A 24,641-nucleotide genomic window follows, 5' to 3' on the forward strand; every position below is an offset into this window, starting at 1 on the left:
TTTGGAAAAGGCAATACTACGATGATAGAAAACAGAACAGTGATTGCAGTAGAGGGTGGAGAAAGGATTGATTACCACGCAATGGCAAAAAGAAATTTTAGGGGTGAAGAAACAGTTGTTTATCTACTTCATGGTAGTACTTTCACAACTCTGCATTTGTCAAAACTCATAGGTCTAGATATCAAAAAAGTGAACTTTGTTGGACACAACTTACAAAATAAATTGGTCAACGGTTCAAAAAAAAAAAAAAACAGCATCTGTATGAGAACAAGTTTCAGATGCTCACATGAAAATGCCTACTTAGAGGAGCTGCTTTTTCTATGCCCATCTCAATCACATTCAGTCAGACTTTCACATCCATCCACCTTTCTTTCCCTTCAGCCATCATTTCCACAATAACTAAACAACTATAAAAAAACGTGCTAAGCTAAAAATTCAGAGTATCAAGAGGCAAGTCCCTGTAGGACCCACTGTCTCTAGAAACTCAGTCAACAATAGTTCACTATTCCTTTAAAAACACAATGCGTAACCAAACTCTGACCCTACATTGTTCCCTGTTTTTCTGTTCCTGTTATTCCCTTATTAATTTTTAAAAAGCAGGCATTTCCACAGTTACATTGGGTTTCTGGTTTTAAGATTTCCCATCTCTGACCCTTTGTGCATCACCAGAGAAAAGCACTGGCTCTATCTTTAAAAAGAGAACTAGGGAGAAAAGAACATTCTGATAAAAATGAATACAGTAAGAAATGGGGGGCAGCAGTGGCATATTTCTAGGAAAAGTCAATAGATGCATGGAGGGCTATGGGTGACTCCTGGCAGGGGAGGGCAGACTTTCTCCTTTATGGCCCAACTTCATCTCATCTTATTCTATAAGAGTAGAGTGCCTCACTTCCTTTGTGGTATGAGGTCACAGATAGATAAAAACAGAGAAAAAAAAAGAAAAACAAGGAACAACAGAGTAATTTTCCCCCGGATCTCAGAAATGGAGCTCAGCATTTCTATAACACCTTAGTGGTAAATGAATTTTTTTATGAGTTCCCACTTTCTAGTACCTGGAAATGTTTCCATATTACTCCTCTCACAAATCAAGGAAGTAAAGACACTGTCTGTCTTTATCCTACTACCACATGATAAAGAACATGAAGTCTAGCAGATCCTTAGAGAATCTCAAAGTGCTCTAAGAGTGATCCAAACATAAGCCGTCTCAAGGTAAATGTGAGTTAAAGGTTTTACCTCTACCATTTCACTACTTCTTGTCTCAAAAATCCCAGAGTTCCTTTCCCTAAGTAGGTGATCTTGAAATCTCCAAATAGAGCTCACTTCCCAATTCTATAAACAAGATATTCCTTCTTCTTCCCTTCTACTCTATCAGTCCCTGTTCTTTCCCTCTAAGAAAACAAACTCACAAACAAAAAACTCATCTCCTCCCAGAATTTCCTTGCTAATTGATAACTCCCATAGCTACTTACTCAACACCTACACAATTTTACAGACAACTTATTTTTATGGTGACCTGGGAGATGGGAGGTCACAGAACTGAAAATCCTAAATTAATTCTTTCATAAAACAATTAGAAAAATCATGTCTGTGCTGTACCAAGGGAAAAAATGACCCTAAAGGAATACACAAATTATAGCAAATCTTATTATTTTAAGCAGAAATAAAACTGAATATTAGTTTAACTTGAGAAAAAAATATGTCAGGAAGGAAAAACTGTGGCACTACTCTCATGCTCACTGACTGAAAACCTGTGAATTAGACTAAGAAAAGAGACATTAACAAGAGAAAAGGCATACAATTTTTATTAATGTATTACATACACAGGAGTCCCCAGAAAAGAAGCAAAACTCAAAGAAGTGGCTAGACTTAGACACTCACATACCATTCTAACAAAGGAAAGGGAGTTTGAGCTTCAAAGGATGATACATCATGGGTAACTGGCTAGAAAATATATAGGGGAAAGTAATGGACAATGGGATTATCTTAGTGACGTTTGTTTATGGGAATTCATCTCAGGGTTGACTATCTCTGGTGATAAGAGTCCTGCTCCTCTTCTTGGTATAGGTGAAGAACACCTTCACCAAGGGAAATATATACCTTGCTTGTAGGCAGAGAACTCTTCCTGCATCCATTGATTCTCAATTGCTTTCAGCACAAATAACGTGTATGCCAAAATGGACTGTTTGGGATAGCACAGCCTGATTCTCTTTAAAAATCTTTCCAAAGTATGCTTGACCCATAGAAAATATCGGGTTGGCCAAAAAGTTTATTTGGGTTTTTTCATACCATCTTTTAAAAAAATATTTATATTTATTTGGTTGGGTCAGGTCTTAGTTGTGGCACAAGGGATCTTTTTTGCCTCACGCAGGATCCTTTGTTGTGGCACACAGACTTTCTAGGTGTGTGGTGCATGGGCTTAGTCACTCCACAGCATATGAGATCCTAGTTCCCCAACCAGGGATCAAAGCCACATCCCCCACTTTGCAAGGTAGATTCCTAACCACTGGATCACCAGGGAAGTTCCCTTTCCATACCATCTTATAGTAAAACTCTAACAAACTCTTTGCCCAACCCAATATAACTTAATCTTTTTCTACAAACAAGGTCATTACTAGGAACACCAGTTAATATGACAATATAGATTAGCGCTGACTACTTCTTCATTTTCAAAGAAACCGTGTTGGAAAGAATATAGGATTCAGAGTCATACAGACCTGAGGGGCATTCTGGAACTTCTTGTAGCTTTGCAACCCTGACTATGTTTCTTAACTCCTCTGAGGCTAATGTTTTAATCTGAAACACAGAGCTACATGTTTTCTTCCCAGTAATGCCCATCAATAGTATAAAGACATTGCTTATATCATTAAAAAAATGATGACTAGAGGACATGATATAGTGATTGATAGGTCTAGGTCACATGATCCATTTCTGTGCTGGGCCTATTAAAACATTTTAAAAATCAACAAAAACAGAAATTATTATTGTATTTTCTTCTTGATTTACTTTGGTGTCTGTTTTTTTCAAACTATTTTCCATTATTTCTTTCACTGTCCCAGTATCAGCTGCCTATTTGTGTGTTACTCTGTTGGTGCTTAAGGTAAATTATACTCTTTGTCTCACGTCTTCACTAGAGGATATGCACACGTGTCCCTGTGATGGCCTCACAATGAAGAAAGTACTTGACATCCAATGACTTTCAGTGTGACCACATGGTCTGCTCTGGCTAATGAGATACTAGCAGAATTCTACCAGCAGAGGTTTTAAATGTACTAATGCAGCTCAACATGTTTCCTTGTATTCTGAAAAGAAAAAGACCCAGGTAGCCACTAGTCCGACGAGGACAAGATAACAAGGAGCAAATGCTTTACCCATCTAGCACTTTGGAGCCAAACTCAGCTCAGGTCAGTTGAATCCAAACCAACATGCAGAGGGGTAATTTAAGAATAAATGATTTTGGATTTTGGGTTGGATTTGGGGTTGTTAACGCAACTTCATTCATGTAGCAGTACATAAATAACATCTCACTGATTATAAATTTCTCAAGAACAACAAATTATCACTACTATCATGGAAGTCTCTACCAGACTCCCCACACTAGACTTATCCCAAGACCACTTTCTTTTTTTGATGATTCTAATTGCTAGGCAATTTTTAATTACATATGAATATTTTATATTTGTGTGAAGAATAAGGATTAAAGAAGACTGTAAACTCCTCCAGGAAGTAACTACTTCAATTCCTTTCGTATTCAGGCAGCCTGAAGTACCCTATCAAGCATGGAGGTCTTTGGGCAAAGGAAGGTTAAATAATATTTGTTGATGTGACTGATGATAAGTGGTCACTGCTGTAAGGTTCTCAATCCAATGAAGAAGCCCATGAACACTGTTATTTTCCAACCATGGTAAATTCTGAATTCAGCCCCAAAAGGTGTCAGTAAAAGACCACATGCCCCCTTATCCATGGCCCCAGAAATCTCCTGTGAGTGACATGCTAGTTGTCTCACTCCTGGTTATACCCACTGGCTGTCAGGAAAATACAAATTGAAGTCAGGCTCAAAAAGTTGCACAATATAAATGATTTTAACATTCTGTTTTAGTTTAATTTCAGAAGGTTCAAAAACTTCATTTATTTCAGATTATTTTTAATATTTTGGCTCAGAGATTAATATTAAGTTTTTATCCCCTCTTTCTTTTCTTGATATTGCTTTCTCTAACCAGTCTGTATTGGTTAAAACTCTAATTAGAGAATAAAAGCATGGGTAAATTATTTTCAATATGGCTAAGACCAGACTAACTTCATAATAAAATTCTTTTTGTTAATTAATTTAAAATAATCTCAATAGTGACTTTCCTATTGACAGTGATAACACAACACTGTTGGAATTATAATGACTTTATATTTTTTCTACACAAAGGGGAAAATTAATATTTGATAATGATTTACACTTTCCTCAGATTTAACACAGACTTATGAATAATTTTTAACAATTAGATTCTCCATAGAACATAATCTTACAGCAGAGAATATCTGTGCCATGGTAAGGTGTGGGATGAACATCTACAGTGTGAGATTGCCACTCCAAATGCTTATAGAATGAAACCTATTTGAGTTTGACCAAAAAAAAAAAAAAAAATCAGGATGAATCTATCAGAAATCAACCAGCAGGTCCATAAACTATCAGAGTAGAGAATAAAGTAAATGCAGATGTTAGGATTTTTTTTTTTGGCCTAATTTGCATAAAATTTCCACCAATTTCTAGCAAGATGATTTTCATATCTTGAAGTTACAGTACCAGGAAGGAAGAAATTTAGAGGCAACAAGAAATAAAGTAATATTGAAAAGCCAACAAAGTTTTCACCTGTTTTCAAGAGTCTGTTTTGCTTTTATTAATGCATGCCCACATTTTTTCTAGTTTTCATACACATGCACTCTCCATATTTATATTTACGTAGAGAGAGAAAAAGTGCATTATATATGTCAGTTCAGTCAGAATGGTGGTTTTATAAAGATCAAAGATATTCAGATAAAGGTTTTTACATTCAAGTCATATATTATTGTAGTAAAGGAAATAAAAGGTGTTGATAAATTATTTTAATTCAAATTTTTTAGAAGATGAGCTATAAATGAGATTTTTCTATGGCTCATGGCGGGAGGAGGTTGGATTATCTGAGAGCACAGGAGAAAGATGTCAAGTATTCTTGAAATAAAAATCAGGGTCAAAATTGTTAGGTAGTTAGAATAGGAAAAAGGAATCCAGAATGGCGATGGCTAAAAGACAAAGAAGGGGACAAGCCGTGAAAATAGAACAAAGGAAGGTCTGAGGACTGGAGTGAGAACCTCAGGTAAAACAAACAGCCCTCCTGGCTAACCTAATTTACATAGGGCAGGCTCAGGGGTAGGAGAAAAAACATATAAAAAGAGAAGCCAAAATTAGGCCTCTCTTCTCTTCTCTTTGCTTCTTTTGGGTCTGCCCGCCCTCATGCCTACAGGATATATTTTCCTTTACTTAACAAATAAAACTGAACTGTAAGCAGGCTGTAACACTGGTCCGTCCATCACTTCAAATTTTTGCTGCAGCAAGACAGAACCGAGGAAATTACAAACTCCCCCAACAAAATTAAGGAGAAGGTGATATTCACTCTAGTTATAATCATGTAGAGGTCTAAAAACAGAGGTGACAGAAAGAAAACACTCCTAGCTTGCAAAAATGTCTGCAACAGAGAAATAAGATACTTACTAAAAGAAAGTTGTAAACTCATTTGTTATTCATATATCAACTCATTCTCTAAAATATTACAGGTAATTCAAATAAATGCACATAAAATTAATAAAACAATAATTAGAAGATTTATTCATTTAAAAAATAAAGGTTTTTTAATATCTCACATGTACCAGGCTAGTAGGGAAAAAAAAAATCTCTGCCTTCATGGAAGTTTACTATCTAGTGTGAGAGACTCACAATATAGAAAAATACATAAACAAATTTGTAATGCTATGAGAAATATAAAACAGGAAAAAAGAGAAAGAAGATTACTAGTGAAGGGGATAAGAATATGCTATCCCAAAATACAGCACTTTAACATATAGATTATTTTGAGCTGAAGGCAATTGAGAATCAAGAGATACAGAAAGAAGCCTTCCTAGAGCTTCCCTTATATGACAAAAAGCAGCAACTTTTGAGAAACAAGAACTGCCTGCCATAAAGCCCCTCTCCCAGGACAGTTTTACAGCCATGAATATGACTGAAAGTTGGCACCAAGAGAGTCAGACACAAACAAGTCTTACTAAAATGACCCTTATCTCTCATCAGTTTCCTCCATATACCTACCCTTCCCATAATCTGTCACCCTTGAAAGCCTGAAACTCTCTTCCTTTGTCTTGTCAAATTTTCAAAATTTATTTCTCTTTTTTACAAATAGTATATAAGCCCTCAGGTCTAGCTATCTCTTTGGTCCCCATTTCTTTTCTAGGTATGCCAACATGTCAAGTAAAAAGTTAATATTAATATTAATATTTTTTTCATATCTTTTCTGCCTTTTTGTCAGTCTAATTTGTATGGCCTCAACTGGAGACTGAAGAGAGTAGAGGAAAACTTTTTTACTCTTTCCTACACTGGGTAGGGGAAGACATGCTATTTTAGATACATTGGTCAAAGAATGCCGTTTTGAAGAGGTAGTTTTTAAGAAGAGACTTGAACTAAACAAGGAAATGGCTTTGAATATATCATGGAGTCTCAATGGATGGGGGTCTTACATGGTAGCTTAGGGCTTACAGAATGTCCTCAGAAGCCCTAGTGGAAACTGCAAAGTCTCTTAAGAATTAGCTTCAAAAGAAACATTATTTCGCTTCCACCTCATTCTAGTCGACAAGACATTAAGGCCAGCTTAGATGCAAGGGGAGAAGAATTAGTCCCCACTCCTCAATGGCAGAAGTAGCAAGAATGTGTAGCCATCCTTAATCCTTCAGAGTTGTGCAAAATTTCTAATGAGGTGACATATCTTTCAATATAGCAAAGGTCTAAATCAAGGGTCAGCAAATTATGTCTAAGCAGAAAACAGCCAGCAGGCCTAATCCAACTTTGTTTTGTAAATGAAGTTCTACTGGAACGCAGGAGTACCCATTCATTTACAAATGGCCTGACTATGGCTGCTTTTATCCTTCAAGGGCAGAGTCAAATAACTGCAGTAGACTTTATGGCCTTCAAAGATGAAAATGTTTACTATCTGACCTTTACAACAACAGTTTGCTGAGCACTGCTTTACAGGAAACTAATCATGCCACTTAGCTCTCTAGCAATTTTATTTTCAATGTCACCTACAGACCCCTAGAAATAATTAACTAGACTTTGAGTAAATCAAAGTTCGGTTTAGTTCAATTCATTAGCTCAGTCATGTCTGACTCTTTCTGACCCCATGGACTGCAGCATGCCAGGCCTCCCGGTCCATCACCAGCTCCCAGAGTTTACTCAAACTCATGTCCATCACGTTGGTGATGCCATCCAACCATCTCATCCTCTGTCATCCCCTTCTCCTCCTGCCTTCTGTCTTTCCCAGCATCAGGGTCTTTTCCAATGAGTCAGTTCTTCGCATCAGGTGGCCAAAGTCCTGGAGCTTCAGCTTCAGTATCAGTCCTTCCAATGAATATTCAGGACTGATTTCCTTTAGGATGGACTGGTTGGATCTCCTTGCAGTCCAAAGAACCCTCAAGAGTCTTCTCCAACAAAACATTTCAAAGCATCACTTCTTTGGCACTCAGCTTTCTTTATAGTCCAACTCTCACACCCATACATGACAACTGGAAAAATCATAGCCTTGACTAGACAGACTTTGTCATCAATGTCTCTGCTTTTTAATATGTTGTCTAGGTTGGTCACAGCTTTTCTTCCAAGGAGAATGTATCTTTTAATTTCATGGCTGCAGTCACCCTCTGTACTGATTTTGGAGCCCCCAAAAATAAAATCTGTGACTGTTTCCATTGTTTCCCTGTCTATTAAGTGATGGGACCAGATGTCATGATCTTAGTTTTCTGAATGTTGAGCTTTAAGCCAACTTTTCCACTCTTCTCTTTCACTTTCATCAAGAGGCTCTTTAGTTCTTCTTCGCTTTCTGCCATAAAGGTGGTGTCATCTGCATACCTGAAGTTATTGATATTTCTCCCAGCAATCTTGATTCCACCTTGTGCTTCATCCAGCCCAGCATTTCTCATGATGTACTTTGCAGGTAAGTTAAATAAGAAGGGTTATAATATACAGCCTTGATGTACTCCTTTTCCTATTTGGAACCAGTCTGTTGTTCCATGCCCAGTTATAATTGTTGCTTCCTGACCGCATACAGATTTCTCAAGAAGCAGGTCAGGTGGTCTGGTATTCCCATCGCTTTAGTAATTTTCCATAGTTTGTTGTGGTCCACACAATCAAAGGCTTTGGCATAGACAATAAAGCAGAAGTAGATGTTTTCCTGGAACTCTCTTGCTTTTTTGACGATCCAACAGATGTTGGCGATTTGATTTCTGGTTCCTCTGCCTTTTCTAAATCCAGCTTGAACATCTGGAAGTTCACGGTTCATGTACTGTTGAAGTCTGACTTGGAGACTTTTGAGCATTACTTTGCTAGCATGTGAGATGAGTGCAATTGTGTGGTAGTTTGAGCATTCTTTGGCATTGCCTTTCTTTGTGATTAGAATGAAAACTTACCTTTTCCAGTCCTGTGGCCACTGCTGAGTTTTCTAAATTTGCTGGTATATGAAGTGCAACACTTTAACAGCATCATCTTTTAGGATTTGAAATAGCTCAGCTGGGATTCCATCACATACTCTAGTTTTGTTTGTAGTGATGCTTCCTGAGGCCCACTTGATTTCCCATTCTAGGATGTCTGGCTCTAGGTGAGTGATCACACAATTGTGAGTATCTGGGTCATGAAGATCCTTTTTTGTACAGTTCTTCTGTGTATTCTTGCCACCTCTTCTTAATATCTTCTGCTTCTGTTAGGTCCATACAATTTCTGTCCTTTATTGTGCCCATCTTTGCATGAAATATTCCCCTCATATCTCTAATTTTCTTGAAGAGATCTCTGGTCTTTCCCATTCTATTGTTTTCCTCTATTTCTTTGCACTGATCACTGAGGAAGGCCTTCTTCTCTCTCCTTGCTATTCTTTAGAACTCTGCATTCAAATGGGTATATCGTCCTTTTTCTCCTTTGCTTTTCGCTTCTCTTCTTTTCACAGCTATTTCTAAGGCCTCCTCAGACAGCCATTTTGCTTCTTTGCATTTCTTTTTCTTGGGGATGGTTTTGATTCCTGTCTCCTGTACAATGTCATGAACCTCTGTCCATAGTTCATCAGGCACTCTGTCTATCAGATCTAGTCCCTTAAATCTATTTCTCACTTCCACTGCATAATCATAAGGGGTTTGATTTAGGTCCTACCTGAATGGTCTAGTGGTTTTCCCTACTTTCTTCAATTTAAGTCTGAATTTGGCAATAAGGAATTCACGATCAGAGCTACAGTCAGCTCCTGGTCTTATTTTTGCTGACTGTATAGAGCTTCTCCATCTTTGGCTAAAAAGAATATAATCAATCTGACTTCAGTATTGATCATCTGGTGATGTCCCTGTGTAGAGTCTTCTCTTGTGTTGTTGGAAGACGGTGTTTGCTATGACCAGTGCATTCTCTTGGCAAAATTCTGTTAGCCTTTGACCTGCTTCATTTTGTACTCCAAGGCCAAATTTGCCTGTTACTCTAGGCAAATTCTTGACTTCCTACTTTTGCATCCCAGTTCCCTATAATGAAAAGGACATCTTTTTTGTGTGTTGGTTCTAGAAGGTCTTGTAGGTCTTCATAGAACCATTACTTCAGCTTCTTCAACATTACTGGTCAGGGCATAGACTTGGATTACTGCGATATTGAATGGTTTGCCTTGGAAATGAACAGAGATCATTCTGTCATTTTTGAGATTGCATCCAAGTACTGCATTTTGGACTCTTTTGTTGACTATGATAGCTACTCCATTTCTTCTAAGGGATTCTTGCCCACAGTAGTAGATATAATGGTCATCCGAGTAAATTCACCCATTCCAGTCCATTTTAGTTTGCTGATTCCTAAAGTGTCGATGTTCAGTCTTGCCATCTCCTGTTTGACCACTTCCAAATGCCTTGATTCATGAACCTAACATTCCAGGTTCCTATGCAATATTGCTCTTTACAGCATCGGACTTTACTTCCATCACGTCACATCCACAACTGGGTGTTGTTTTTACTTTGGCTCCGGAGTTAAGGAAGACTTTTTAAATGAAAACTGATACCCAGCAGAAAATATGTGCCTCAATAAAGATAAATATGTTGAACCAAATCACACCAAACCAGATGCTAGCTGAGACAGAAGTGGGAATAAAGTCCTCTTCACTCCACCCACTCTGGACAGCCAATCCATTATCACCATGTCAAAGGTTAAGGAGCTGAAAAATATTCCAAGTCTTAAAGAAATAAAATGCAATTTCTTCTGCAGATTGGATATTAAACTCGTAGTAAACACTCAGGCATTTACACCCCTTTAGTGATATCCTAGAAAAGAGATCTATATCTACTTCAAGACATGTGCCGGCTCTAAAACAATGCAACATTGGCTACTATAAAATCTTAACGAGGACTTCTCTGCCAATGCAGGGGACACAGATTTGATCCCTGCCTGTGACGACCTCACATGCTATGCAGCATCTGGAGCTTTGGAGCTGGCACGCTGCAACTACTGAAGCCCATGTGGCTGGAGACTGTGCTCCCCAACAAAAGAAGCCACTGCAAAGAGAAGTCTGTGCACCTTAAAAGAAGTAGCCCCTGCAGCTAGAGAAAGCCTGAGAGCAGCAACCAAGATCCAGCTCAGCCAAAAGTAAATAAGTAAACATTTTTAAAAGAAATCAAAACATCTTAACCATTGGAGGTGTTTGCCATGATGTCTCTTTGGCATACTTCCCCATACCTGGCAAATCACCCTCACCCAGAGACAAGACTATAGCACATATTACATCAGTCCTAAAAAGTGGGGGCATCTACTGACATCAGGGTTCCAAGTTAAATGAACTAGGGCAGGATTCATGGTTTAATAAGCCAAATGAACAATATTATCTCTAAGGAAAGCAGAGGTATGTAAAATGTACAACAATAACTGCTATAAAATAAATTTTATAACAGCCATATTAGGACTGAATAGTATATAACGTCAAAAGAAATATTCTCATGAAACAAGTGTGGAGTTTCTCTAGATAAAAACATTTTTGATGTTGGAAGGCTTCTCATGTATATCTTCTCACAATTTGAGATTAAACTTGTGTGTGTAGGGGGCAGTGAGCAAGATTTTCCCTCTGCTGCATCCATTCTTGCCAGCCATTATACAAAAATCAAGGACTAACTAAAACAACTACAAAAATCTAATGAAAGTTGTTATTAAAAGTACACAGTAGTATATTTTTAAAGTATGCATTGATAAAAATTATGTATAAAAGGAATATAAATTTATATTAACATTAACAAAAAGTAACAAAGCCTTTAAAAACAGTAAGTATTTTAAATATAAATGCCAAATAATTTTAAACATAAAGCAGGAACATAAGAAGTGAGCTTAACTAATGAAATATGTTTAAGATGCCATAGATAATAAAATTCAAAGTAAGTTCAAAGTAGGCACAATATACATTCATAAATCTAGATTTCAAAGTAAGAAATTAAGAATAAGAGGGTTTGAATTATGAAATAATAAAATGAACAATTAATATAGATGATAAAAGGTAAAACTAGCAAAATAAATGGAGAAGGCAATGGCACTCCACTCCAGTACTCTTGCCTGGAAAATCCAATGGATGGAGGAGCCTGGTAGGCTGCCGTCCATGGGGTCGCGAAGAGTCGGACATGACTGAAGTGACCTAGCAGCAGCAACAAAATAAAAGACAAGCTAATGAGATTTAATAGGATAAAATATTAGGGACAAGAATTAGAAGATAACATAAATACAATTTTCAGAAAATATAGGAAAACACTAGATGTAAGTTAGCAAAGTCCTGAAATGAGCTAAGAATGGCAGATAAAGAATAAACAAAAGAGCACGGATCAGTTTGTTAGCAGTCCTCAAACCTAGGACTATGAAACGATTCTTTCTTTTTTTTAATTTATTTGTTTTTAATTGAAGCATAAGTGCTTTACAGTACAGAATTCTTTATTAAAAATAAACACCCTAAAAAGAACAACTGTCCAGAAACACACAAGTCACAAGACTCAACAGAATAGAAACACCAGCTTGTCCTGTGCAGAGCTCTCCAGGACCTGAGAGGCTGTGAGGATGACCAGAGAGAGGTGCCCTTTCCTCCTGCCTGTCATGGAGAGGGATGCCCTCTGTTCAGGCTCCAGCTCAGCCTTCAAGTGCTCCATGCATGAGCAATCGACTGGCTAATAAGGAATGCATTAAAGGTAAACAGTGGGAAGTCAGGCCAGACACACAGGGTACTACAGAACACTTTAAATGCCACACTAGATCAGTGTTTGCCAAATCTGGGCATTTGATAAAAAATATAGGTCTCATCCTAGAGATTCTAATTTCATAAATCTCGAGAAGGGGAAGGGATGGGGAAGTAAATGTTCTGTGATTGTCACTGACAACCTTTTTCAAAAAGGTTCTGACTTTTTAACAAGTCACACACACACACACACTCACCCCCAAAGTAATTTTTATATTTATCCAAGTTTAGAACATAATGATTTATGATCTTAAGACAACTGAGGCTTTTCAATATCCACGGGTCAGGTTCTAAAACATAGGTGATGAGAAAAATGCTTTGAATAATAGCAGGTCAGAGTTACACAAACCCAGTAAAAGTTGCAGCCAAGTAAGAGTGATGCTAGAAACTAGTTGCTTTCATTTGAAACTCAACTGTTTTTAATACTTTTTGCTACTGCCAAGAACCACCAAGTTTAAGAGGAAGTCATGAATATACGTGTCACTAGTGGCTTTTAAGTATCAGAATATTGCCAAAACAAACAGCAAGGGTCCTTTGATATTCATATTTCTGTGAGATCAAATGTATGCACTCCAAATCATATCTACTTCTAGCAAGACACTGAAAGGATAAAAACTAAGATGACTCAAGGTTTTTCTTCTCAACTGCTGCAGCCCACAGTGCTATGTATATATTGCTGGCACACCTAGGAAGTGATCATGTTTGTACAGCACACTGAATAAACTGCAGGGGATTTAGAAGCCTCTGCATGAATATGGTGAAAAAATCCATTACATTTTCTTACATCCAATAATTTTAAAATTAAAAAAATAAAACAGTTTCAATGTAGTATTTGTGGGGGCAGGGGATACACATTCCAATCCCTCCTAGGGAAAGGGTTTCAACACCTCCAGCAGCCAGTTCCTACAGGGATTGCCTCACCTTCTCCAAGAACACACCTATTATGTGGGGAGGCCCATATCTAATGACCAATCAAGGTAAGAGGATAAGGACCCAACCATATTGGCCCAACAGGGAACAACTCTGTGGAGCCTTGAGCACTCCAGAGCTGCCTGTGGGGAAGGGGGACTTGGCCCAGACCTTGAACTCATCATAATACAATCTCCTCTACCCAATCCTACCCTACCCACTTCTCTCCACAGGGGTGGATCCCTAATAAATACACTGTCCCCAAACTCCATTTCAGCAACTGTTTCTGAGGAACAAACCTGCAACAGTAGTCAAAATTGATGTAGGAAATTTCCAATCTTTTCAAAATGTTTAATTAAGAAACTTGAGTTTGATTTCCTTATTTCACCTTTTTGATTTCACCTTTCCTGTCATGATTTTTGGTTGAAATGACTACTTGTAATTTTTTATCAGGCTTTAATAATGAACCCTTCAAATATTTGTGAATCCCCATCTAAGAGAACATTTGTTCACACACAAGAATAAAATTTTTGAAACCAAAATTTTACCACCATCCAAAAATGCACAATGATTGAAAATCTAGTTTTCAAAAATGAATATCTTTTCATTCATTTGTATAAATAATATTGAAATAGTTCATGAAGTATTTTGTATCCAATCAAGTAATTCTTCCTAAATAACTGACAATAATGGTGAAGCTCTTATTTGTAGTGTGTGTATGCATGGTAAGTCACTTCAGTTGTGTCCAATTCTTTGTGATCCTATGGATCACAGCCTGCCAGGCTCTTCTGTTCACAGGATTCACCAGGCAAGAATACTGGAGTGGGTTGCCATGCCCTCCTCCAGGGGATCTTCCCAATCCAGGGATCACACCTGAGTCTCTGACATCTCCTGCATTGCAGGCGGGTTCTTTACCTCTAGCACCACCTGGAAAGCCCTTTATTTGTGGACTGCACACATACTGTTGGAGCTATCATCATGTACCTCAATTTGACATTACTAAGAGTGAACAGCAACTGCTGTTTACAAAGGATAAAAGTCTTTGGTGTGAAATTGGGATTCAGAGTTGACCTTGATAGCTACGTTAGTCAGAAGACCCCACCCCTCTTTAGGCTCATGAAACATGAACCCATTCATAAACTCAGACATGGCAGCTGCTCAATGATAATACCTTTTCTGAGCCGTGGTCAGAGTATCCTAGCAGAATGGCAAATGCTCAGTTTTGCCCACCATTTTTGCTACCTGTTTTCACTGCTGGGATGATGATCAGACCTCCTCACTCAATCAGTTCCCTTTAAGTCCTGGATGAGGTTGCTCAAGCTAAGTTTGCCAGAAAAAATGCAGGATACTTATGTAATGCACACACTGCATGGAACTTATTGTACTAAAAATATGCATTTGTTTTTTATATGAAATTCAAATTTAATTGGGTGTCATTTATTATTATTTGCTAAACTTACCAACTCCACTTTAAGTCCTGAAGACTGGTGAGCCCAAGACCACCCCAGCCTGGGATGGGCTAAGGAGATCAACATCTCTTCAAATACCTATAACTCATTTTCTCTGTGTATCTTTTGGGAAATGCTGTTGCTAAATTTGATGTTGTTAATTCCTTCAGTTTGCCTTCTGAAAGTTTTCTTTGCCTTTTGTGATGTATCTTTTTTTGTTTTTTAACTTCTAATATTTGACCAGTGCTTCTCTGGATTCTAATTATTTCCAGGTTGCCTAAATCAGAGATTAGTCAATGTTTTCTATAAAAGGTAGATTGGAAATATTTTAGGCACTGAGGGCCATACAGTGTCTGCTGTTAGCACACTGTCCTTGTAGGGCAAATGCAGCACTGACAGTATGTAAATTCAAGAGCACAGCTGTGTTCCAATAAAACTTTATTTACACAAAAAGGTGGTAGACCAAACTAGACCTACAGGCTGCAATGTGTCAATCCCTGCTCTAAATATCACTATACCTGGATCTGTCCCTGTCTATAATTCCACCTTTGTCAATCTCATCCAATTACATGACCCACCTACCACTTGTATTTCACAGACAGCCAAATCTGCACCTCAGACCCTCCCTTCCCTCCCAGTCTAGAGTCTTACATTCCAAAAAGAAGTAAGATGATTCTTCCTGAATGTCCTATAGACACTTTCATTCATCAAGTCCAGCTTCTTGCTGACTCTCTTGTTCCTATTCCATGTTTACATTTTTGTCAATAGAACTTTTATCCTTACAGCTAATACAGCTCAAAACTTCCACAGGAATTTGGTTTCTCCCTGCTCAAATTCCTCCAGTTGATGAATTCTGTAAATTCAGTACATTAACACCCACCGTATGTGGGTAACCTCTCCTTTCCTACCAGCAAGGGGATGCTTTCTGTACCTCTCACCCAGCCCTTGGCAGTATCATTCAAATGACTGTTAGATATCAGCATCTGCCTTTTCCAGTCAGATTTATCCAATACCATCAGACTGCCTTTCCTTAAAGTGACTCTAATTTTTCTTTTTTCATCAAAACCTTTTGAACCTTTGTAATGCTTTTGTATAAAAGTCCAGGTTCTTTTGCCTGACACCAAAGACCTCTGGGAACCAGCTTCATATTAATGATCCAACTATTTAACTTTGTGCATCATTGCTGCTGCTGCTAGTGCTAAGTCGCTTCAGTCATGTCCAACTCTGTGCGACCCCGCAGACGGCAGCCCACCAGGCTCTGCCGTCCCTGGGATTCTCCAGGCAAGAACACTGGAGTGGGTTGCCATTTCCTTCTCCAATGCGTGAAAGTGAAGTCACTCAGTCTTGTCCGACTCTTAGCGACCCAATGGACTGCAGCCCACCAGGCTCCTCCGTTCATGGGACTTTCCCAGGCAAGAGTACTGGAGTGGGGTGCCATTGCCTTCTCCATTGTGTGTCGTTAACTGTGGTAAATTCTCGAGTCATCCAAATACTTCCTAATCTGCTTAATTTCCCCATACTTTGGTTTTCCCCTGTCCTTCCCAACCAAGGGCCACCTAAAAGCCCTCCCTCACCTTCCAGCTAAGGAAATATTTCCATATTCAGAGCTCCTAACTAAAGGTAGGATATGCCTCCCTTACAGCTATTATCATTTCTTACCTCGTATCACACTTAGTTATTGCCCTGTCTTCCCTTACACACTGCTTGAAACCTGGAAACAGATTCTCTGAATATTTTTTTCTCAAGCCACTCAATTAAAAAACTTCCAGCCTTCCTCTTTTTAGATATTAAACACATACTTGAAAAATGAATAAGAAACAGAAGATTGGTGTTCTATACACAAAAGAAGATATGTAAATGTAAATGTACTGCATCTCACATTAAACTTAATGATGAAGCTGAGAGTAAGGACTCAAGAATTAAAGGGTGCTTTTTATTGCATACATATTAAGAAATAGAAAACCGAAGTATAATAGTAGTCAGGGCCAGATCAGGAACTAGAAATCACACTAGTTAATTTTAGCAAACAGAATTTAATATAAGGAATTTGACAAGGAATAAAGTTGTAACTAGATAACTAAGGGAAAAAAAAAAAAAACAAAAGAAAATCCCAACATATCAAAAAGGTGGTAATTGAAAGAAGTACCTCATCCCTAGGGCCTGTGAGGAGCAAAAGGAAGTTGACAGTGTTGAAACTTAGAAGCCTAAAAGAAGGGTTTCATGGAGCTGACAGACACTGGAAAGGGTGTACCTATTTACCTGGTGTTGAAAAAACAATTGCAAGTGGATTCAGCTGAATCTACAGACAGGAACTGCTACTGTCAGAAAGAAGAGACACTGATGAGGAAATGCTCATAGGAAGGGGAAGCAGACAGGAAAGAGCAAATGCCTTCCTCCTCGTCCAGGACTTCTAGTGCCCCCTATTGACAGAGCCTATCTTGTAGCCGCTAGCAAAACAGAAGCCTCGTTTGTGGAGTCCCAGCAATGGCACCCCACTCCAGTACTCTTGCCTGGGAAACCCCATGGACGGAGGAGCCTGGTAGGCTGCAGTCCATGGGGTTGCGAAGAGTCGGACACGACTGAGCGACTTCACTTTCACTTTTCACTTTCATGCATTGGAGAAGGAAATGGCAACCCACTCCAGTGTTCTTGCCTGGAGAATCCCAGGGACGGGGGAGCCTGGTGGGCTACTGTCTATGGAGTCGCACAGAGTCGGACACGACTGAAGCGACTTAGCAGCAGCAGCAGCAGCAGCAGCCGCCTCAACAAAACAAAGACACAGACTATAGAAAGGTGGGCTTTCAAATAAAAGGTAATAACTTTAGTGACATATGAGGAATACATAATAATAAGAACCTGTTGAAGTGTGGCACTTGTGAGCTTGAAAATGAACTCAAACAAATGAAGGTAATACGGGACAGATCTCTTGCCTATTTAAAATAAAACTTAAAGACGTCTACGTGGGGACCTGAAGGCAAGTAAGAGAAAAAAAAGATGAAAATACATTTGACCTCAAAAATCAAATAACAGCTCAAGAAAGCAACACCAAGACAAATTATCCATGATCTTGAAGAAAAAAAAGAAGGAAAATTGTCATAATTGGTAAAGTGCTGTTAATTCAAACCCCAAGGAATTCGAAAATGCCATTGTTTCACACTAGAGGTCACCCCCTGTAAGAAAATATAATTGTACCATCCTTTATTGTCCCCCTGTAGCTGTTACAATACTGGAGAACTGCTCCTAACTGCAAAGAGATTGGATTTTTATGAGAATGACATGCTAAGCAGCTTTCTAGTCAAGTAAAATACTGCATTAACAGGATTCACTTTCTTATGTTAGTGAGAAGCAGATATATTGACTGTATAGTACAGGAAAGAGTATTCAACACATGCACTCACTGACCTGTTTCTAAATACCAGCTTTAATCAGAGGTAGGTCAACACTGTTATCAAGAAACAATACTTTGTATAACACAGAGACTGATATTAGGTATGTTTTCTTTTTTTTTAATTTGGGAAAATATTGTCTCATGTCAGCAGATAGCAGACATAACATGAATCAATTAGACCAAATATTTTAACAAACGCACTAAATTTGAAGTTTATCACCTTAAATTACTTATAGCTTAGGAAACTAGACTGTCTTTGCCATTTTATGGCAAATTATAGTGATTCAAGGAAATGATATTTGTTAAAATTCTTCAGGGTGGAAGACCCTCTTTAAGCGCAGAATTCTAATTTTTAAAATCATTTTGAAAACACTAAAAATAAGCTGATCATTCATTAATAAGATTATACAATGATGTAATTTTTTTTTTTTTAACTTTTTATTTGGTATTGGGGTATAGCCAAAGTGTTGTAACAGTTTCAGGTGAACAGCAAAGGGACTCAGTCATACATACACATGTGTCCAGTTCAGTTCAGTCATTTAGTCGTGTCCGACTCTTTGTGACCCCATGAATCGCAGGACGCCAGGCCTCCCTGTCCATCACCAACTCCTGGAGTTTACCCAAACTCATGTCCATCGAGTCGGTGATGCCATCCAGCCATCTCATCCTCTGTCGTCCCCATCTCCTCCTGCCCCCAATCTTTCCCAGCATCAGGGTCTTTTCCAATGAGTCAACTCTTCGCATGAGGTGGCCAAAGTATTGGAGTTTCAGCTTCAACATCTGTCCTTCCAATGAACACCCAGGACTGATCTCCTTTAGGATGGACTGGTTGGATTTCTTTGCAGTCCAAGGGACTCTCAAGAGTCTTCTCTAACACCGCAGTTCAAAAGCATCAATTCTTCAGCACTCAGCTTTCTTTATAGTCCAAGTCTCACATCCATACATGACTACTGGAAAAACCATAGCCTAGACTAGACGAGCCTTTGTTGACAAAGTAATATCTCTGCTTTTTAATATGCTATCTAGGTTGGTCATAACTTTTCTTCCAAGGAGTAAGCGTCTTAATTTCATGGCTGCAATCACCATCTGCAGTGATCTTGGAGCCCAAAAAAACAAAGTCTGACACTGTTTCCACTGTTTCCCCATCTATTTACCATGAAGTGATGGGACCAGATGCCATGATCTTAGTTTTCTGAATGTTGAGTTTTAAGCCAACTTTTTCACTCTCCTCTTTCACTTTCATCAAGAGGCTTTTTAGTTTCTCTTCACCTTCTGCCATAAGGGTGGTGTCATTCTCCCCCAAACTTTGCTCCCATCCAGACTGCCACACAACATTGAGCAGAGCTCCACGTGCAATAGAGTAGGTTCTTGTTGGTTTTCCATTTTAAATTCCACATCATACACTGAAAATATCAACACCTTCCTTTTTTTTAAATACCTAAGTCCGGTTGTGTTTCTTGAAGACGTCAATACCAACCCTATTCTTTAAACCATCCAAAAGCCCAACTTCTCAGGTCCTCAGCTACCTCACCCACTGTGGTCTTTTCTTGTACCCCACTTCATCCACCAACTCATATGGTCACATCCTTTTCCTTCTCATCAAATAAGCACACCACCTTCAAAATTTCTACTACCACTGCTTATCCTTCCAGAGTTTTTATGATAGATATGCATATACTTATTACATTTCATTATAATTACATATACTCTCATTTTACTATTCTCTAGCCTCATTAATACATCAAATCAAATCCATCACTTCTTATGTTGGTACCCTATTGAGAGCCTGTGATTTATCATTATAATCACTCACTTGCTACTTACTCAACTCTGTTGTCCAGTTCCCCTCTAGTATTTCATCTGGGTAAATCCAAATCTTGGTTAAACCCAACTATCTCCCTAATCTATGCTTCTTTCCATAAAGCTGAATGGTATCAGGGGAAAAATACAGAACTGCACTGTCAGGTCTAAATTTGAAAATCATAACCAGAGTTACATGGAAATCATAACCAGAGAGTCAAAAAGGTCTCTAAACAACCCAAACATACTTTCAGGATATATTCACTCACCTACTTACCAAAATGGAGTTTTAATATCTTCTCTCTCCTTAAACCTCCAGCATTACTGTTTCTCTAAGACACGTATACTCTCGCTAATGATGTTACCACATATTTGACTGAGAAAATGAAGCAGCTAAAGAGAACTACTTCCTCTTACCTCACCAAGTCCATCACCTCCCTGGATCTCCTCCCATGTCTCTGGCTATCCCTCCATTATAATGGATGAAATGTGTCTTTCCTAGCACTTATACTCCACTTATACTCCAGGGCCCATCCTTTGTCTACTTCTCAAGGTATTTATTCATTTTCTGGTAATAAATTTCTCCCTCTACACAAAATCATTCCCATCAACCTATGCACCTTCTTAATTACATCACAATGACATCTACTCCTATGGACCCTGTACAACTTCCATCTAGCCCATGTTTCACCTCCAGTTTGAGTACCTTTCTGCTCATTTGCATGACAAAAAATATCAAGTGGCTTACTTATAGGCCATGCCATCTCTTCTGGACTCGTTATCTTTTCTACACAATTGATTCTTCTTGTCAAGTTTATTGGGAATCATCAAAGGACACCATGTTTCCAAATTTACTTGGTACTTCTATGTTTGTTCATCTTACTCAAATTCTTGGCAAGATTAGACACCAGTGGCTATTCAATCCTCTTTAAAATGCACCCTTAATTTTTGTGATTCCACATTTTTCTGTTTTTCTCCCTTATACACTAATCACTTCCTCTTGTCTCTTTCTGTCCCCTCCCTTCAGTTCAAACTTGAGAAGCTAGAGTGTGCCAGGGTTTCTCCTAGGCTCCACAGTTCTCCAGCTCCAGTGCTTTCTTTGGCCAGTTTTTACATAGTCCATAATTTTAAATACCACCTGTGGGAGACTATCAAATTTGTATCTCCATCACACCTCTCCGTTGAGCTCTGAACTCTATAAATTAATTAACTGTAATCCTATGACTGACATTTCCACTTGAATATCTAATCATCTTATTAATCCTAAAATGGCCAAACAGAATCTTGATTTCCTTGATTTTGTCTCCAACATTGGCAACTTTGGCACTCTCCCACCACCAGTATCTTCACCAACCACCTGGTGCTCAGATACAATATTTAGCATCATTTTGAGTCCTCTCTTCTCCTCACCCCTCCTCACTCACATGTAATCCTTTAAAATATTATGTAAGATTCATCTCCAAAATAGATTTTAAACCCACCCACTTCTTTTAATCTCTCCTGCACCAGAACTTTCAATCATGATCACCTGCATAATTGTTTTGGTCTCCTTCAAGAGAGATCATTTCCATGACTTTAGAAGCTTTGCTTTCACACACACACAAATCTAAAATATCTTTTAAAAATACAAATCCTCTCGTGTAACACAACACACTCCCAACACACACACACTCTTAAAGCCCCATCACTTATTTCCCTTTGCACTTAGAATAAAATCTAAAGTCCTTATCACCACCTACGAAAAACCAATATGACATGACCCAGTTCGACCTTTCCAGCCTTAGGACCTACCACTCTCTCCCTAGCCCATTATACCCCAGCCCGAATAGCTCTGTTTTTCTTCCTCAAACTCACAAAGCTTCCCTACCTCAAGGTTCTGTATTTGCTATTAACCTCTGCAGGGGAGACTCTGCTCCTAGATCTGTATGCTTGGCTCCTTCTCATTGCAGCTCAAGTTCCATCTTCACAGAGGCCCCATTGGTCTGCACTGTATCACTCTGCTTTCATTTCTTCATAGCACTGATCACTCTCAAGACAGAAAAATCTGTCTTGCTCATTTTCTTGTAGTTCACTTTGTTTCTTTCATCTCTCAGCTCTCTCTGGCCCAGAGACTTTGTATATATTTTTCATCACTATATTTAGGCCCTAGACTATCTAGAGAATGTCTGCATGCATGCTAAGTCACTTCAGTCATGCCTGACTCTTTGACACTTTATGGACAATAGCCCACCACGTTCCTCTGTCCATTCTTCTCCAGGCAAGAATACTGGAGTGGGATTCCATGCCCTCCTCTAGGAAATCTTTCCGACCCAGGGACTGAACCCACATCTCTTATGTCTCCTGAACTGTCAGGTGGGTTCTTTACCAACCTGGGAAGCCCATCTAGAGCATAACGGACACTAAGTAAAATCTGTGCAGAAAGTAGGAAGTTGCGAGGGAGAGATGGACAGAGGAAAGAAGAAAGAAAATAGGGTTTAATGATTTTTTTCATAAAAGTAATGATGAAACTACTTGTACAGTTTCTCTAACATCTCTTCTCAACTCCCTCAACCAAATTTCGTCTCTGCAAGTTGTTGTATAAAAAGTACAGGGTACAGCTTAGCTCAGGCATTGCTATATTAAGTTAAAACTAATCTGACAGGATCAGACCACTGGGGTTTGGTCATTCATATTCTGGATGGCTGGAACGATAATGTGCCAAACCTCCTTGGGTACTCAGTGAACCACACTCTCCACCATCTCCCTATACACTCCAGTCAATTACCCATCTGGTTTGCCTGGCTCACCCGGTTGTATTTGAATGAGGGTTTTCAGCTCAAAGTGAATGATGTGTGTCTGACCTGAAAGGCAGCCTCCAGCAGCTGTTGCATCCTGAGCCTCCCATCATCTGCAGCCCCCCTCTCCAGACAGGAGTCAGAGCCTCCCCCAAAGCAGCAGGATGGTCAAAGACAGAGGAGGAAAAGGGGGGCCCACAGCAGGAGGCGGGAGACTTGGGTTCTGCCTCCAGCTCGCTGTGTGACTTGATACAATCCCTGCACCACTCCAGGTTTCTGTTTCTCCAGCTGCAAGTGTGGGGTTCACACTAGGTAATCTCTAGGAATTCCTTCCAGTGCTAACATTCCAGACTTAAAAGCCTCCAAGTGGTAACCATTTGCTGGGCCGCAAATTCTCCAACTCAATAAGCCAATCTCCAACCTGGGATGAGTGGTGATATATTACTGCTATTTAGGGGTTTTTTTTCCAATATTTTCCCAGAACCCCATAATTACAAGGTTACCATCACCACACCCATCACCACACATAGAATCAGTGACAAGCTCTAATTACCCTGCTTTGCTGGAGGTGGAAGGAAGGCACAGAACGATTCCATGACTCACCCTCTGTTCACCAGAAGCAGTGGTCTGGCAGAGAGTAGAAATGCATGAACATCCCAGTTGTAGACCTGAGCTCAGGACAGCAAGCCACAGGGCTCTACCAAAGCATACAGATGCTTTGCTTTTTTTTTTTTTAGTTCTGGGATAGATGAAAAACACTCATGATTACATTCTTTCTGAGCAATTCACTGCTACTAGTGCTAACACAACTGGATAAAAAAAGAGTTCTATTTACTTCAACAAACCACGTAAGAACATTCTGTGTGGGCAGGCAATGAGGTATGGTGCATGGGGAGAGTGTGGACTTTAAGAGATACTTGCCTTTGTTTAGTGAGCAAATATTTTTCTAGGTATTAAGAAAGCATAAAAAGAATAAAGGTGTGTAAGAATCAATTCTACTCATAGCTCTGCAAGATACATAATTCTTTGAATCTCAGTTTTCTTATGTGTAAAATGCAATTGGTAGACTTGCCCACAATACTCTTGCAAGGATGATATGTGATGAGAAACGGCAGTTACTCCTTTTTATGGTTCCTCAATTAGTTAGCACCTTTTCCTTCACCCTCTAGAGGAAGTGAAGAGGCATTCCCTATCCATACACCGTACCATCTATGACAAAAGCCCCCTGCTATCATCATCGAAGGAAGAATGACCACAGGCTACTAACATAAGTGGTCCATCGTCCATAGGGTTACAGGACCCCTTGGGATCTCTAGTTCCATCCTCACTAATGATATGCTGGATTGTAAGAAATGAACAATTGACTATGCATCTCCACCCATAACATTAAGGCTTATTAAATTGTCCCAGGGAATATACTGGAAGGAAGAGTCTTCCAATTTATAATTAAGAAAGGGTCTCTGAAAGGTTTATACATCATCAGACATAAAATGTAGACGAAATGCTATGATTTTTAGCGAGCAGTCTTTCATGTCACACTTAAATGTCTCTAGTTCTCTGAATAAACACTTCAGCCTCTTTGTCCGTCAACTGGTCCCTGTCATGCCAGGAGCAGGGTCAAACATAGAAACCAGAGGATAAGAACAAACAGACAAAAAATAGGGAAAGAAGGCAGTTTACCAACATGGCAAATATCTTATCTCAGCTTATTTCCTTTTCTTCCCCTTCAGAGATTTGGAGAATAACATTGTCCAACATCAGGCTTCTGTTGTTAGCCAACATTGTTGAAAACAAGGGACTTCAAATGACAAACAAGAAACAAGCTTAC

At 39.0% G+C, this 24,641-nt stretch overlaps 1 long non-coding RNA gene across 1 annotated transcript in view; it reads right to left on the reverse strand.

The window, feature by feature from the left end:
• Positions 1 to 24,641, reverse strand: part of LOC145538517 (uncharacterized) — a 191,028-nt gene that overhangs the window by 115,112 nt on the left and 51,275 nt on the right. The gene's annotated exons all lie outside the window — the stretch shown is intronic.

This window comes from Giraffa tippelskirchi, chromosome 1 (assembly GCF_054371585.1).
Source record: "Giraffa tippelskirchi isolate mGirTip1 chromosome 1, T2T-mGirTip1v1.2.pri, whole genome shotgun sequence".
Taxonomy (NCBI): Eukaryota; Metazoa; Chordata; class Mammalia; order Artiodactyla; family Giraffidae; genus Giraffa; species Giraffa tippelskirchi.